Here is a 14,626-nt window from a genome sequence, read left to right on the forward strand (position 1 = left end):
CTGACTTATTTCAATCAGCATAATGCCCTCAAGTTCTCTTCATGTTGTCACAAATGGCAAGATTTTATTATTTTTATTGCTAAATAACATTCTGTTGTGTGTATAATATATAAACATTTCATTTACCTATTCATGCACACTTAGGCTGTTTCTGTATCTTTGCTATTATAAGTAATATAAATAATACGTTGAGTTTTACACTTAAACTTGTATGGTTTTGCAAATCAGTGTCATTCAAATAAATTCAATAAAAGATAATACTAAAATGAAAATGGGAGTGCATACATCTTTTCAAGTTAGTGTTTTTATTTTCTTTGGATAAATACCCAGACCTGGAATTTCTGGATTATATTGTAGTGCCACTTTTAGGTTTGCTTTTTTTTTTTTTTTTTTTTTCCTTAAGGAACTTCCATACTGTTTTCTATAGGGGCTGAATCAATTTACATTCCAGCCAAGAACTCATACAGTTCCCTTTTTTATCCACATCTTCAAAATTTGTTAGTTTTTTTTTTTGAAAATAGACATTCTAAAAGGTGGGAGGTGGTATCTCTTTGTGGTTTTGATTTGCATTTCCCTAATGGTTATTGATGTTAATCACCTTTTAATACCTGTTGGCCATCTGTATGTCTTCTTTGGGAAAAAATTGTCTATTTAGATTCTCTGTTCATATTTTTGTCAGGCTGTTTATTTTTATTGCTATTGAATTGAGTTCTTTCCATATTTCAGATATTAGTCCATTATCAGATACATGATTTGCTTATATTTTCTCTCATTCGGTAGGTTTCCTTCCATTTTGTTTCCTTTGCTGTGCAGCTTTTTAGCTTGTTGTGATCCCCCTTGTTTATTTTTGTTAGTGTCGCCTTTTCTTTTTGTGTAAAATCAAAAAAAGTCATCACCAAGTCAAATGTCAAGGACCTTAATGCCTATATTTTCTTCTAGGAGTTTTATGGTTTCAGGTCTTACATTCCAGTCTTTAATCAATTTTGAGTTATTTTTTTGTGTATGACCATAAAATAGTGGTCATTTCATTTTTTTGCATGCATTGCTGTTGTTTTTTTCAACACCATTTATTGAAGAAACTATCTTTTCCCCTTTGTATTGTTTTTAAAAAAACCAAAAACAGGCAAAAAAAAAAAAAAGGTTTTATTCTAAGCCCCATGTCACAAAACCAAGTCTTAATACCTAACTTGATGTTTGTTGATTTGTTAATGATGGCCATTCTGACCAGTGTGAAGTGGTATCTCATTGTGGTTTTAATTTGCATCTCTCTGATGGCTAGTGATCTTGATCATTCTTTCATATGTCTATAGGCCCTCTATATGTCCTCCTTAGAGAAGTATCTGTTCAGGTAAAACTGTGGTACAAATACACAACAGAATACTATGCAGCAAAAAGAAAGAAGGAACCTGTCATGACAGCATGGATGGAACTGGAGAGCATTATGCTAAGTGAAATAAGCCAGGGGGCGAAACACAAATACCATATGATCTCACCTATAAGTGGAACCTAATCAATAAAACAAACAAACAAGCAAAATAGAACCAGATACATGGAAATAAGGAAAAAAATTAGAGACCAGATGGGAGGGAGGAGGGGAATAATGAGGGAAAAAATGGGAAGGTTCTAGTCAAGGAACGTGTGTAAAGGACCCATGGACATGGACAACAGGGTGGGGATTGACAGTGGGAGTTGGGGGGTAGGCTGGGCAGGGAAGAGCAATGGGGATAAAACTGGAACAACTCTAATTGAACAACAATAAAATAAATAAATAAAAATAAAAAATTAAATACATGATTTTCAAAATTTAAAAAAAAAAAATACCTAACTTGATTACAGTTTCAGCATCTCCCAGGAATGGAATCTTAAACCAGTCAATTGTGGTCAACACTAGTAAGATAATCTGCCTGACTGATCCCTAAAGGGAGGTGGCCTTACAAAAACCAGTCCACATTTTCCTGGTATAACTTCCTTGTCCTTTTCCCATTGGCCTGTAAAAGTCTTTCATTTTGGACAGCTCCTTGAAGCTTCTTTGTGTCTGCTAAATGGAATGATACCCAATTCATGAACCATTGATTAAAGGCAGTTAAGATCTTTAAAATTTATTGTTTAGACAGTATAGTCTTGGTTTTTTTGTCACAAATTAATTGACCATATATGTGTGGGTTTATTTCTGGGTTCTACATTTTGTTTCATTGATCTATGTATCTGTTTATGCCAATACCATACTATTTTGATTACTATAGCTTTGTAATGTAGTTTGACATCAAAGTGTGAGGCTCCCAACTATGTTCTTCTTTCTCAGTATTGCTCTGGCTATTTGGGGCCTTTTGTGGTTCCTTACAAATTGAAGATTTGTTTGTTCTATTTCTGTGAGAAGTTCCATGCAGTTTTGGTAGGGAAATGCATTGAATCTGTACCTTTGTTTGGGTAGAATGGACATTTTAACAATATTAATTCTTTTAATTCATGAGTACAAAATATCTTTCTATTAATTTGCATCACCTTAAATTTCTATCATTAATGTCTTGTAGTTAAATCAACTAAACAATACACACTGGAATCAAAGAGGGATTAAATATCAGCTTTATTGTTAAATGAAAAAGCAAAATACAGAACAGCATGTCTAGAATGTCACCATTTGTATAAAAAACTGATAAACACACATACATAACATGCTTGTAAATACATGGCTTTTCTCTAGAATGATACATAGTAACTGGTTACTGTGGCTACTTTTGGAATATGAGATGAAGGACTAAGGTAAGGGTGGGAAGGAGGACAGGAGACCTACCTTTTTCTGTATTTTTTTGTACTGTTTCATTTTTACCAGAGACATGTGTTTTTCTCCTAAAACAATTTATATATTAACATTTTTAAAATAATAAAAATAGATACCAGCTTTATTACTGATGTGAGACCATGGTTTACACCTGAGCCTGAACCGAACATCTACCCCAAGTCTAAAGTAGACATTTACCCATCCATGTAATGAAGGACTACATTTTTTCCCATACCTCGCTGTGAGGAATGACCTGAGAAGTCAAGAGGGGCCTAGGCTGCTTATCCATAATACCCTTTTTTCAATTTTACCGTTATTCCTCCTCCCATATGGAAGACTGAATGAGAGGTAAGTGGAGATGGGTAGAAGGTTTTTTTCAAATACTGTTGAGAAGTATTTTTTTTTCTTGAGTCAGAAACATGGAGAGAGACAAAAGATAAATAGCATCATAACTATAGACATTTTTGTTCTCTGAGCCACAGTGGTCACCACTTAAGACTATGGTTAACAAACAGAGCTTGGCTGTCCCCCCTGGGGGAGATCAGCAGTATTTTAGGAATGTACTGCTTCCATCAGCAGAAAACTAGTGAGCAGTTTTGTTTTTGACCTAGACATCTTTGAAATAAGTCATAATAGAATAATAATCAAATTAATTCCAAGGCAACATTATACCCCATGATGAAAATTCATTCACTATTTTGTCCCCAAATTATAATTAGGTCCAGCCACATTATATGAGATAGCTTACAAAGACTACACAATGAGCCCCAAAGATAGTGCATTAAAATACTCCAAAGATTATAACATCATCAACATAATGAGAATTCCTTAATTTGAACTATATAAAAGCCACTCCAACTATTAAACTTCAAGGAAGAAAGGAATGCTCCTAATTAAATTTCTATTTTAAAGTCCAAAATTTTGCCTTTTCCAATTTCTTGTTTTTCTCATTTCAGCCATACAATCTCACAAAAATGTCTGGACAGATGTGGGGTTCTGGGGTTCCTCAGCAGCAATAACCTGGTCTGTCTTCCTCTGGAATAGGTGTAGCTCTTTCAGGACCGTAGGGGCTGAATTAATCTAATCCCACAACTGCCTGTTATGTATTTTTAAGAGTCCATAGTATCAGTAGGACAAAAGATGATCACAGTACCATCCTCACATCCAAAATATTTAGAAGACACATTAATTCTCAGCCACTAAAACAGATATCCCAAACAAATTTATGTCTCCAGGACTTAGTAAATCAGGGAGTAAAGACCTAAATTGCTGTTGTCAAATATCTGAATAGGAGACTTAGTGGTATCAAAACGAAGAAAAGTAAACAAAGAAACCATGGGAATAGAGAGAATATTTTCTTGGTTTAATACTCAGCAGGATACTAGTCTGTCTGTACCTGCATTTCAGAATCCATGATCTGTGAACTTAAACTAATTTGGAAGATATTTCTCAAATGTTTGTACTACGAGGAGTCCCAGCCCCAAATCTGCATAAGTTCAAGGCCTGTCTGTTACTGCTAATGGAGTTTCTACAGAAACCCAGTAAGAAAGTGTTAGCTTTTGCTAGGTACTTCTTTCCAAAGCCTTACTTATTTTACAACTTTTCCCCCCTAAGATTTGGTTAACCTTCACCAATGCTTTCAATAATGGAAGGTACAGTACCCACTCTGTTACTTATTTTTCTGCTGCAGTAGGGCTAACCCTTATCTGCATGAGTATCTTAGGACCAACCAACAAACAGGATAAAGTTGAAAAACAAAACATTAATAAGTACTTATCAGATTTCTATCTACCAATTCCAGCATTAAGCACTTAAAACATCATTAAGCCTATTAATAATCTGGCACTTATTCTAACCTACGTGTTCCACAGTTCTGCTAGGACAACATGATAGATGATCCTACCAGTTTCTGTAAGGAAGCAAAGACTATTTTCAGCCTTTTCTATTTTTGGCAAGTGCCTTGCCCACCTTATATTGCTGAGATTTGGAAGTTCCCTAATATTCAAATTTAATACCTAATCTATAATTTCTCAAAGAGGCCCTCTTGGTACAGGAAAGAAATCTGTATCTCAGCCTGAATCCAGATTTTTGCTCTTACATTTTGAGGTCTCGACAAGCCTGACAACCCTTACTAAACTCAGGCTTTATCCTGTGACTAAGAACTCTAGCCAGAGCCTGGCTTAATGCTCCATTGGTTGGCAAAACCTACTTGTGCTAAAGTCTGCCTGCACAGCCTGTGTTTGTTAAAACCCACCTCATGTCTGCAGGTCCTACCCAGAAATATTGTAGACAACAGAGACCCTGATGCCATTGGTGAACAACCTTGATTTCTCTACTTGGAGTTCGGTTCCCAAATGCTTGTCCTCATCAATTTTATAAGGTTTCTCAGCCTATGCTTTTTTACTAAAATAAAAAGTAATTACCCTCTTGATTTTGAGACAAGTTGAGCAACAGGTTCAAGAATCATAAAGGGAGCAACATGTTAGTCTTATTTCAGTACAGTATGAATTTAAAATGCAACTTGGACAGGGGAACAAAATGGGCTCCCACTCTTCCTCAAATCACACTTTTGAAGCCACCTGGGGGGAAGCGTTGAAGTTGCAAAGAAACTTACCCAGTTATATGTAATATTTGAAGAAACTTAATAGTTCAATGAGTGCAGAAAGTCCAAGTACCCAGAAGAATGAGGCAACAGGTGTTCATCTACCTTTAATCTATTAACCCCACCCAAAATAAAAGTATGGGCCAATGGATGTCAGACTTTACCCTTCTTACTAATCAGATAAATCAATAATTCTCCTGTGAGAAGGAACCTATAAAAAGATTGAAGAGAAGTGCAAAAGGTTTTCTCCAAAAATGTCTGAGTTAAAGTTCCTTTTTTTTGTGGCCAGGTAAAAGCATGCTGAAAGGGAGAAGATGGCCCTTAAAAATTCTAAAGCAATCAAGACCTTTATGTGCACAGATTTTACAAATAGTCTCACATCGTTGGCAAATTTTAAGATGACCTCTAAGTTGTTTTTACCAAACCGTAGACATAGATATGGAAATCGTCATCAAATTTGATGAAATACACAGAGGGTTTTGCTTCTACCTGATGAATGACCATGACAGTTCTCTTGGAGCCATCTTCTTTGGCATATTCCACCTATTTGCCTACTAAGCTGTCTATGACTTCTCCCAGCTCCCTCTCTGCAGAACAATCATTGGAATCAGGAAGGATGTGTAGGTCACCATCTTTATAATCATCTAGAAGCTGGTACATATAAAACACAGGATCCTTCTCATAGGTAATATAAAATCTTATTTTCATGACAGGTGCCTGAGCTAAGACCAACCCCCTCCATTCATTTTTGGAACCTTCCACTGTCTCAAAAATATGTTCCACTGTTTTGCCAATAATTTCTGTTAAGTGTGTATCACTGATTCTAGATGATGCGACTCTATTAGGAAAGACTTCAAGTGATGACACTCATCTCTTTGCAGTTCCAATCAATAAACACAGTCAAATCCATCATATTTGATAAGATACAGAGAGGGTTTTACAGGTACCTGATCCAGAACAGTTCCCTTCCACTGTGTTAGAGGTTCATCTCCATCTTTCCATCCGTGCTGAATTCTGCAGCCCACGATGTTCCTCCGAGGCTGAGAAGGCGGTCTTCTCCTGCGATTCTTGTGTACAGCCTTTCTCTTCATCATGGTAACAGGCACATTGGCATGCCTTGAGCCTGTTCTGGACTGCTGCCCTACAGCTGCCTTTCTGAACGGGGCCCTCATGCCTGAGAGAAACAGAGTAGCAAATCAGGCCAATAAAGGAAATTAAGAAAAAAAATAAACTCAATGCAGGACACGGTGAGCTTTGTCTTTTAATTGGTGCACTCCGTGCACCCACGCCTAAGTTTTTCCTGAAAGCTGCACAGGAAAGCTGGGAATCAAGGCACCCTGGTATGTGCCTGCAGTAACCTTCCTCCCCAGTTTGTTCCAGCTAGCTAGAACGAGGGAGTTGCTGTTAGGGTCAACTAAATTGGAGGGCACCCCCTACTCTTCTCCGCTCGGATTCCAACACGGTCCATGCCAGGCGGCACAGATTCCCCAAAGCCAAGAGTCACAGGCCTCACGTGCCCATATCCAGCACTTCTCTACAGCCTGCGCTGTGAACCTGCGTGGAAGGATTAGCGGGCGCCGAGCCGGGAGCTTGCTGAAGCTGGTTGGAGAGAATCCGTAGACGAGGAGCATGTCCCGGAGGCGGCCGGGCAGGCGGAGAGGATGGTGGCTGTGTCTCCGGCACTGTGCTCGCGGGCCCTCTGCCTCCCTGACGGCGGCAGACACCCCGCTGCCACATCGGGATCCCACCAGCCGCTACTGCTGCAGCAGTCTCCTCCCTCCTTCCGTAGCGCCGCTTCCTGCCAGGAGAGCGGCCTCCCCTTCCTGCCAAACACTGGGTGCCTCCGCCCCGCAACTCTCACGCCCACGTCTGTCCGGGGCTCTTGAGGAGCTTGCTGCCTCCGGGACCCACCCCTTTCCAAAATCCGGAGTTGCCTAGCCCACAACAACGCGCACCACAACCACCCAGCGTCCCTTTCTCCAGTTCAGGGCACTGAGGCTCCCCAACCCCACTCTACTTCTCCCTACCCCACCCCACCCCACCCCACCCTACCCCACCTCGGTGACCCTGCTCCATATATTTTCCTTCTAGGATGTCGTCGTTTCCTATACCCGGTAGTTTTCTGGAGTAATTCTTTATACTCAGAAACCTGCCTTTCCTTGTCATTTAAAGGGATTTGTGGTAGAATGAGAGAAATGCACCAGTGATTAGTCTGCCATCTTGACCCAACCCCTTAGTAGTTTTTACTGATTGGTCATTTCTTGGACTTAACCCGTAAGGATAATTTTTTTTCCTTTTCTCTTTTTCTCCCTCTTCCCTCCCCACTCCCACCGATTGCAAAACAATTATATGCACAAGGGTGGTATGATGTAAAATACTAAAGATTGACATGAGGAAAATAGTAAGTTCACCTCCCTTTTCCCAGACCTCAGCAAAATATAATTAACACTTTCCATTGCCTTTTTAATAAGGTCTTACAAGGCTGGAATAATTTTGTATATGCATTTTCATGGTGTGCCTTTTTTCACATAGAATAGACATTTGCTCACTTTATTTCATATTATCTGAAACATTTTTTGTAGTAGCTTCATTAATATCAGCATAAGAATATTTTCATAATTTAACCATACTCTCCAATCTTCAGATCTTTAGATTTTTAGACAAAATCTTATCAGTAATGCTTGCACAGGAATTATTAATCTGTTCTCTTGAACAGAATAGACATAAATCTAATGAAAACAATTACTATAATTACAATAGGAATTTAATATTTCATACTAAAATTATAAATCTGTGAGAAAAACTTACTATTTTAGAAGTGATTCAATCATTTTTTCCATTACAGCTATCTTAATTGGTATAAAGTAGTATCTCATTGTGGTTTTAATTTTTATTTATCAGATAACTAATAATGAAGAGTATCTTTTCATGTGTTTGACATTTGCATATCTTCTTTGGAGAAATGTCTACTGAAGTTCTTTGTTAATTTTAAAATAGGCTTGTTTGTCTTCTGTTGTTGTGTTGTAAGTGTTCTTTATAAATTCTGGATATGTGGTCCTTATCAGGGACATCATTTGAAAATATTTTCTCCCTTTCTGTGGATTGTCTTTGCACTTTCTTGACAGTGTTTTTGATGTGTGGAAGTTTTACATTTTGATGAAATCCAATTATGTATTGGTTTTGATTATCATACTTTTTAAAAAAATGAATGCATTCTTTTATTTTTTAACTAGGCCATTATATTTTATTCATAATTTTGATTTAAATGGCTTTATAGTTCATTTTGTTCATTGAACTTACTGTATTGGGGTGACACTTTTCACAAAACCATACAAGTTATAAGTGTACAACTCAATAAAATATCATCTCCGTGCTGCATTGTGCGACCACCCCCCCAAGCAAAGTCACTTTCCATCCTTATTTTTCACCCTTTGCCAACCGCCACCTAGCCACCACACACTTTTCCTCTGGTTATTACCACACAGTTGTCTGTGTCTATGACACACACACACACACACACACACACACACACACACACACACACACACACACACACACACACACACACACACCCCGCCCCCTCCTTTTGGCTAATCCCTTCACCTTCTTTCATTTACTCCCCCAACACCCCTCCACTCTGAAAGCTGTCAGTCTGTTCCATGTATCCATGCCTGTTTCGATTTTGTTCACCAGTTTATTTTGTTCGTTAGATCCCAAATCGTGGAATTTGTCTTTCTATGACTGGGTTATTCCACTTAGCATAATAATATCCAGGTCCATCCACGTTGTCACAAAAGGTAAGATTTCCTTTCTTTTTACAGCCGAGTAGTATTCCATTGTGTAAATGCACCACTGTTTGTTTCGGCTTTTTTTTTTTTAATTTTTTATCCACTCACCTGCTGATAAGCAATTAGGCTGTTTCCAGATCTTGGCTATTGGAAATAACGCTGCAATGAACATAGACGTGCATATATTCTTTCAAATTAGCGTTTTGTGTTTCTTAGGATACCAAGTCTGTTCAGAAGGGATCCAGCCATGTACTATGAAAAATAGAGACATTTATTAAAGAAGATAAAAGATACAAGAAATGTTGTACATAGGACAATGACACTCCAGTCCTCTTCAAAGTAGGCACCTTGGGACCTCACACAGTTTTCCCAATTGTCATCAAGTGTCCTGTATGATTTCCCTGAATCTCATTACGGTCTGAAATCTCTTGCCTTTCAAAAGTGATATTAGTTTTGAGAAAAAGCAGAAATTGCAGGGCACCAAATCTGGGCTGTAGTGGGGCTGAGTTTCTCCAAAACACTCTGCACGGGGCATGAGGCGTGAGCCAGTGCTTTGTCTGATGAAGCTGCCAGTCACAAGTTGCCCATAGCTGAGGCCTTCTCAATTATCTGAACAGCTTCTGCCAAGGAATATTCAAGCTTAACACAAAATTTGGTGCAGATTCGGTGCTCTGCTTGCTCAGTCATTTTAAATGCGATGGCCACAGAATATACAATGCTCACTCAATGACATCTAGTACCTCCACTGACTAGTGAAGTCATCATTGTTCACGCATGCAAATTTCAGTCCCCTCTCCTTGGCTGCCAGATTACATCAATGCCACCCTAACTGTTCTCATTATATTAACAATGGCTGGACTTTTCCCTGGTCAGAACTCATATATTCCAAAAAGTGGGGTCACTGGTCAAAAGGCAGTTTCATTTTTAATTTTTTGAGGAAACTCTCTATTGTTTTCCACAAGTGCTATATCAGTCGGCATTCTCACCAAGAGTGCGCAAGGGTTCTCTATTCACCACTTCCTCCTTAAGTCTTGTTTGTTGATTTGTTGATGGTAGCCATTCTGGCAGGTCTGAGGTGATCTCAGTGTGGTTTTAATTTGCATCTCCCGGATGATAAGTAAGGTTGAGCATTTTTTAATATGACTATTAGCCATCTGTATGTCCTCTTTTCAGAAGTATATAATCAGGTCCCTTGCACATTTTATATTTGGGTTGATTGTTTTCTGGTGTTTGGTTGTATGAGTTCATTATATATTTTGGAAGTTAACCCCTTATCAGATATATCCTTGGAAAATGTTTTTCTATTCAGTGGATTCCATTTCCTTTTTTTTATTGTTCTTCAGTTACAGTTGTCCCCATTTTCCCCCCGTTGCTATCCCCTGCCCCATCCAATCCCTGATCACAAACACAGTTCCCATCCCATTGTCCTTGTCCACAGGTCCTTTGTACATGTTCCTTGACTTGACCATTTCCCTTCTTTCACCCGCTATCTCCCTACAGCCTACTCTCTGATTACTGTCACTTTGTTCCTTATTTCCATGTCTCTGGTTCTTTTTGGCTCATTTGTTCCTTTTGTTGATGAGGTTTCACTTATAGGTGGGATCAAATGGTATTTGTCCTTCAACGCCTGGCTCATTTCATTTAGCATAATACTCTCCATTTCTATCCATGCTGTCACAAAGGGTAGGAGTTCCTTCTTTCTTCCTCCAGTGTAGTATTCCATTGTGTAAATGTACCATTGATTTTTGATCCACTCATTTACTGATGGGCATTTAGGTTGCTTCCAGCAGTTGGCTATTATAAATAATGCTGCTATGAACATTGGGGTGCATAGGTTCTTTGAGTTAGTGTTTCAGGATTCTTAGGGTATAATCCCAGCAGTGGTATCACTGGATCAAAAGCCAGTTCTTTTTTATTTTTATTTTTTGAGGACATTCTATACTGTTTTCCACAGTAGCTGCACCGGTCTGTGTTCCCACCAAGATGCACTGAGGTTCCCTTTTCTACACCTCATCAGCACTTGTTGTTTGTTGATTTGTTTATGATGGCCACTCTGACTCATGTGAAGTGGTATATCACCGTGGTTTTAATTTGCATCTCTCTGATGGCTAGTGATGCTGAACATCCTTTCATATGTCTTTGAGCCCTCTGTATGTCTTCCTTGGAGAAGTGTCTGTTCACATGTTTTTAATTGGATTGTTTTTCTTCCTGGTGTGGATTTGTGTGAGTCCTTTATATTTAGAGATCAAACCCTTATCTGAGGTATTGTTGGCAAATATGTTTTCCCATATGGTTGGTTCCCTTTTTATTATGATGATGTTTCCTTTAGACATGTAGAAGCGTTTTAATTTGATGTAGTCACATTTGTTTATTCTTTCCTTTATATCCCTTGCGCTAGGTGACATATTGGTGAAAATATTGTTGCATGGGATATCTGAAATTTTCCTGCCTAGGTTCTCCTTTAGGACTTCTATGGTGTCAGGTTTACATTTAAGTCTTTTACCATCTTGAGTTTTTTTGGTGTATGGTGTAACTTGGTGTGGGTTTCAGTTTTTTACATGTACCTGTCCAGATTTCCCAACACTATTTATTGAAGTGGCTGTTTTTACACCATTTTATGCTCCTATACCCTTTGTCAAATATTAATTGACCATAGAAGCATAGATTTATTTCTGGGATCTCTATTCTGTTCCATTGATCTATGTGTCTGTTCTTATACCAGTGACAGACTGTTTTGATTACAGTAGCCATGTAATATAGTTTGAGATCAGTTATTGTGATCCTTCCTGCTTTGTTCTTTCTCAAAATTGCTGCAGCTATTTGGGGTTGTTTATGGTCCCATATTTTGAGATATTTGTTCTAAATCTGTGAAATATGTCATTTGTACTTTAACAGGGATTGCGTTAAATCCATAAATCGCTTTGGTTAGTACGGACATTTTAATGATGTTAATTCTTCCAATCCATGAGCATGGTGTATATTTCTGTTTATTTGTGTCTTCCTTAATTTGGTTCTTCAGTGTTCTGTAGTTTTCTGAATACAGGTCTTTCAACTCCTTGCCTAAATTTATTCCTATGTACTTTATTTTTCTTGTTGATATAGTAAATGAATTTTTTTCTAATTTCTATTTCTGATATTTCCTTGTTGGTGTACAAGAATACCTTTGATTTCTGAATATTGTCTTTGTATTCCACTGTTTTTTCAAATTCACTTATTAGATCAAATAGTTTTTTGGTGGAGTCTATAAGGTTTTCTATGCACACTATCATGACATCTGCAAACAATGACAGTTTTACTTCCTCCTTTCCAATCTGGATGCCTTTTGTTTCATTTTCTTGTCTGATTGCTGTGGCTAGGACTTCCAATACTGTGTTGAATAGAAGTGGTGAAAGCAGACATCCTTGTCTTGTTCCTGATCTTAGTGGGAAAGCTTTTAGATTTTGCCTGTTGACTATGATGTTAGCTGTAGGTTTCTCGTATGTGGCCTTTATTATATTGAGGTATGCTCCCTCTACTCCCACTTAGCTTTGCATTTTTATCATAAATAGGTGCTGTACTTTATCAAATGCTTTTTCAGCATCTACTAATAGGATCATGTGATTTTTATCTTTCTTTTCATTTATGTGGTGTATTACATTTATTGATATTGTACCATCCTTGCATCCCTGGAATGAATCTCACTTGATTATGCTGTATGATCTTTTTAATATATTTTTGGATCTGGTTTGCCAATATTTTGCGGAGGATATTAGCGTCTATGTTCATCAGCAATATTGACCTGTGGTTTTCTTTCTTTGTTGTGTCTTTATCTGGTTTTTGAATTAGGATGATGCTGGCCTCACAAAAAGATTTTAGGAGTCTTCCTTCTTCTTGGATTTTTTGGAATAGTTCGTGCAGAATAGGGGTTAGCTCTTCCTTAAATGTTTTGTAAAATTCTCTTCTGAGGCTGCCTAGTCTAGGGCTTTTGTACGATGGCAATTTTTTGATTACTGTTTCCATTTCACTAGTTGCTATTGGTCTATTCAGGCTTTCTGCTTCTTGTTGATTCAGTTTGGGAAGATTATATGTTTCTAGAAATTTGTTCATTTCACCCAGGTTTTCAAATTTCTTGCCATATAGTTGTTCATAGTAATTTCTTACAATCCTTTGTATTTCTGTATATCACAATTTCTCTCTTTTCAAAATTTCTCCCAAATTCAACCTTCTCCTCATAGGTCACCACAAATATCATTGGTTTGCATGATTTCAAAGCTTATACTAAAATTTTGGATACACAGGTGTGCTAGAAAATATATGGCATTCTGTATCCAAGATGGCAGAGGAGTGACTGGAAGCTACACTAACCTTCTCCTAGGACCAGTCTGGGATTAAAACTAAATGTGGAGAAATCATCCAGAATAAACAAATGAACAATAGCTGGAGAGAAGCATTGTGACCACGGATGGATGGAATAAATAGCTTTACCACAACGTGACTGGCATAGAGTATGGAGGAGATGAAAGAGGGATGGCTGGGCTCCTATGGGCAGCAGCTTAAGTACCAGAGGAATATTTCACTGGCCTGGGTTCCCCCAGAGAAGTATGAGGTCAAACCCCAAGCTGAACTCCCTAGCCTACAGCACCAGAGCCCAAGAAGTACCCAGATAACATCCGGCTGTGGAAAGTGGCAGGGTTTCTCTCTGTCAGAGACAGGCAGCTGGAGACACAGAGAGCCTTTTAAAGGGCCAACACATAAATTTCCATTTGCAACCATTTACCCTGGGCTTCAACAAATTGTGGGCAGAGAGGACTAGCGACACTGGAGAAGAGACTAGTGCCAGTGGCTCTGGGGCGAGAACTGAGGGAGTAGCCACTCGCATGCTAGTGCTGAGTCATTCCCCATATTGCAGCAGCCCTCATGCTCAGTCAGTCCATCTCCCTGCAAGTAGCATCAGCATGATAGAAAGCAATATACCTACTCACAGGACTACTCTATTGCACCCTGTGGTGCTTATGCCAGACTGCTGATTACACAGTGACTAGATTAACAACTGAAGGAGTCAGTCACAGACGGTAGATCCTTAGTAGTTTCTAACAGGCTGCCTAAGGCCAGAATGGGACACCACCTGACACCACCAGAGGCAGATCCAGAAAGAAAAAAAACAGTGGTAAATACTAGTTGCTACTGAAATGAAGTTCACCATGGTCTTCTCCATGATTTCTGATATTTTCTCTCCTGCATAGTTTTTTTTTTTAACAATCACTTCTTGTACTTCAAGGTTACACATATTAACTCACTAGATTTTATGTTCTATTTTATTTCAAATCTCATATTTTATTTCTCCCTTCTTTTACCCCATTTCACTTGCTTCTTTCCTCTCCTTATTTTCATTTCAAATTTTGCTTTTTCTCTTTCTTCACAACTTGTTTCCATTCTGCACTCTTACTATTTCTCCCCCTCCCAACCTCTCAAAACCAT

At 38.4% G+C, this 14,626-nt stretch overlaps 1 pseudogene; it reads right to left on the minus strand.

Annotated features, from left to right (window-relative positions):
- Nucleotides 1-5,760: 5,760 nt before the first annotated feature.
- On the minus strand, nt 5,761-6,553 carry LOC129064613 (spindlin-3-like; annotated as a pseudogene).
- Nucleotides 6,554-14,626: the final 8,073 nt, after the last annotated feature.

Source organism: Pteronotus mesoamericanus, unplaced genomic scaffold, assembly GCF_021234165.1.
Source record: "Pteronotus mesoamericanus isolate MK-2021 breed Mesoamerican mustached bat unplaced genomic scaffold, CSHL_Meso_final contig_166, whole genome shotgun sequence".
Lineage (NCBI taxonomy): Eukaryota > Metazoa > Chordata > Mammalia > Chiroptera > Mormoopidae > Pteronotus > Pteronotus mesoamericanus.